The sequence below is a fragment of the Apium graveolens genome, chromosome 1 (assembly GCF_009905375.1).
Source record: "Apium graveolens cultivar Ventura chromosome 1, ASM990537v1, whole genome shotgun sequence".
NCBI lineage: Eukaryota > Viridiplantae > Streptophyta > Magnoliopsida > Apiales > Apiaceae > Apium > Apium graveolens.
Window position 1 is genome coordinate 65,098,941 of NC_133647.1, and position 3,941 is coordinate 65,102,881.

At 41.7% G+C, this 3,941-nt stretch overlaps 1 non-coding gene across 1 annotated transcript; it reads left to right on the forward strand.

The window, feature by feature from the left end:
- The first annotated feature begins 2,669 nt into the window (after window positions 1–2,669).
- LOC141680609 (small nucleolar RNA R71) lies at window positions 2,670–2,776 on the forward strand. Its single transcript, XR_012558372.1, has one exon. It is a non-coding gene; the product is annotated as a small nucleolar RNA R71 (small nucleolar RNA).
- Window positions 2,777–3,941: the final 1,165 nt, after the last annotated feature.

The following is a 3,941-nucleotide window of genomic DNA, read 5'->3' on the forward strand; positions in this document are numbered from 1 at the left end:
TGAGCACCAAATTAGTTTCCACACACCTTTTGAGCACGACACGAAGATTATTCAAACATTCATCATACGAATGTTCAAAGACGGAGAAGTCGTCCATGAACACCTCGAAATTATTCCCAATCTTGTTAGAGAATATAGCCATCATACATCTCTGAAAAGTGTCCGGTGCACCACATAACCCAAACGAAACTCTGCAAAAAGCAAACATGCCAAATGGACAAGTGAAGGTAGTCTTTTCTTGATCCTCTGGTGCAATACAAATCTGATTATACCCTGAGTAGCCATCTAGAAGACAATAATACTCATGACCAGCCAACCTGTCAAGCATCTGATCAATAAATGGAAGAGGGAAGTGATCCTTCCTCGTGGCCTTGTTCAACTTTCGGTAGTCCATGCATACTCTCCATCCTGTAACTGTTCGAGTGGGGATGAGCTCATTCTTCTCATTTGCTACCACAGTGATACCTCCTTTCTTAGGCACACATTGCACGGGACTCACCCAAGAACTGTCAGAAATAGGATAAATGATGCCTGCATCCAGCCATTTCAGAATTTCTTTTTTCACCACCTCCTTCATGATAGGATTAAGTCTGCGATGTTGCTCAACAGTTGGCTTACTACCCTCTTCTAGCAGAATCGTATGCATGTAATATGAAGGGTTGATCCCTTTGATGTCAGCTATGGTCCATCCAATAGTCGATTTGAATTCTCTCAAAATCCTTAAGAGCTTGTCCTCCTCACTACCTGAAAGGTCAGATGCAATAATAACAGGTAATGTAGATGCATCTCCTAAAAAAACATACCTCAAGTGTTCAGTCAATGGCTTGAGCTCCAAGGTAGGTGCTTCCTCAATTGATGGTTTGAGCTTTCCTTCAGCATTCTTGAGGTCAGAAGTACCAAGAGATTCAAACGTCATATCCAGCTTTCGCCTCCACGGAGAAGTATTAAGATATTGTAATTGCTCATTGCCATCTTCATCATCACTGTCAAAATCCCCCACTAAGGCCTTTTCTAATGCATCAGACATTAGCATATGATCAAGTTCTGAAGTAACCGCAGAATCAATCACATCCACTTTTAAGCACTCCTCATCTTCTGTAGGAAATTTCATTGCTTTGAATACATTGAAGGTCACATCCTGATCCTGCACCCGCATAGTAAGTTCACCTTTCTGCACATCTATCAAGGTACGGCCAGTAGCCAAGAAAGGTCTTCCCAAGATTATGGGAATCTTCTTATCTTCCTCGAAATCCAGAATAACAAAGTATGCAGGAAAGAAGAGCTTATCCACCTTGACTAGCACATTCTCCACTATGCCCCTTGGGTAAGTAATAGAACGATCAGCCAATTGTAGAGACATGTAGGTGGGTTTTGGATCAGTCAAATCCATATTTTTAAAGATCGATAACGGCATCAGATTGATGATTGCTCCCAAATCACAAAGGCACTTGTCAAACGACAACTTGCCAATGGTGCAAGGAATGGTGAAGCTACCTGGATCTTTAAGCTTTGGAGGTAACTTTTGCTGCAGCACAGCGTTGCATTCTTCCGTTAGAGCAACTGTCTCAAGGTCATCCAGTTTCATCTTCCTTGAAAGAATACTCTTCATAAACTTCGCATAACTAGGGATTTGCTCCAGAGCCTCAGCGAAAGGTATATTGATGTGAAGTTTCTTGAACACCTCCAGAAACTTACCGAACTGCTTATCCAGCTTTTGTTATTGCAATCTCTTAGTGAAAGATGGTGGAGGATAGAGTTGTTTCTCCCCTGTATTACCCTCAGGCAGAGTGTGTTCAACAGTAGTCTTCCTTGGTTCCGCCGCTTTCACCTTTTGCTTAGCTTCTTCATCTCTAACTTCAGCTTCTCCTTCTTTTGCCTTTTCAGCATCAGCAACTTTCCTAGACCTTAAGGTAATAGCCTTGACTTGCTCTTTAGCTTCCTTCCTTCCTGGTACTTCCGTGTCACTGTGAAGTGTTCCAGGTTGACGATTGAGCACTGTATTGGCTATTTGACCGATTTGATTTTCCAAGGTCTTGATAGAAACCGCCTGACTCTTGCACAACAACTTAAGTTCCTCAAAATCAGCACTAGTAGGTACAGCTGCACTTCCCTGTTGAGGATATGATTGCCTTTGAGCATACTGCTGCGGTTGCTGGAATCCAGGTGGTTGGAACTGTTTACTCACACCTTGCTGATATGGTGGCTAAATAGCATTCTGATTATTACCCCATCTGAAATTTGGATGATTTCTGTTGTTACGATGATAAGTAGCTGGCACAGGCTGCTGTTGTCGCTGATAATTGTTCACATACTGAACAGATTCGTTGACAAGAGAACACTGATCCGTAGCATGAGAACCTACACAAAGCTCACAGACCATAGCTATTTGATTGACTCCATAGGTAGCTAGAGAATCGACCTTCATAGACAGCGCTTGGAGCTGCGCTGTAATAGCGGTGGCTGTATCGACTTCCAGAATACCTGCTACCTTCCCAGGCATCATCCTCTGAGTTGGGTTTTGATACTCATTTGCAGCCATAGTCTCAATAAGATTATAAGCCTCAGTATAGCTTTTGGCCCACAAGGCGCCTCCAGCTGCTGCATCGAGCATGGGCCGAGATTGGGCCCCCAAACCATTATAGAAACCAGTGATCACCATCGAATCGGGCATTCCATGATGTGGACACTTTCTCAACATTTCCTTGTAGCGTTCCCAAGTTTCGCACATAGATTCTGTAGGTTGTTGCGCAAACTGAGTAAGAGCACTCCTCATAGCAGCAGTCTTTGCCATTGTATAAAACTTCACCAGAAACTTTTGCGCAAGATCTTGCCAAGTAGTGATGGACCCAGCTGGTTCAGAATGTACCCAATCCTTAGCTTTATCCCTCAGTGAGAATGGGAAAAGCCTCAGCTTGATAGCCTCATCAGTCACGCCATTATATTTGAAAGTACTGCAGATCTCAACAAAATTCCTTATGTGCATGTTGGGGTCTTCAGTCGCAGCACCTCCAAAAGAAACAGAATTCTGCACCATCTGAATAGTGCCCGGCTTGATTTCAAAGGTGCTAGCTTGAATAGCCGGATGAAGAATGCTTGACTGAATGTCATCAATTTTAGGCCGAGAAAAGTCCATAAGAGCTGGATCGGCCGGAACAATACGATCACCCATGATTTCTGGTTCTTTCTGCTCACTTCCTGAATCCGAATCTTCAAAATCTATCTTCTCCGGAATATCAAGAACTTTGTCTGTCTCCTCAGCTGTATCTAAAGTCATCTTGCGAGTACGAGAACAAGTTTGCATAAATGCTCGCTAAAGTACCTGAAACATAACAGGAAATAATAAGTAACACGTCTTAATCACTGAGTCCTAACGACCAATGATGGTAAGTACATAAACTAAACAAATACGCCGAGTCCCCGGTAGCGGCGCCAAAAACTTGTTAGGGCGAAAACACGCGCTAATAATACACGCAAGTATACGCGTTCGCAAGTAATATAGAATACTTTCTAGTTCATTCCCACAGAGACTCAGACTAATTATGTTCAATTAAACTCACTCACCAATGTATGACTACTTCTCAATGTTAAGACAATAACACTTAGATTTGTTAACTAATTATTAACTACAATTAACTACTAAGATTAACCACTTAATTAACACTTCGAATTAACAATATTAAAACACTCACGAGATCACAACTTCATTACTACTTCCTTCAATAGTCATTATTATTACCCTTAGCATGCAACAACGATGATATTAATCGAATTACACGATACTGATAAAACCCAACTTTCATTGTACTAATACCATTCTACCAAACATCCACAATTAAGATAGAAGTTGAATAGGCATCAATTATATTGTGTCCCTATATGTCTACAGAAATTGACAACATAATGATTTAAGCACAGGTTATTCCTTTTGATTACACAGGGCG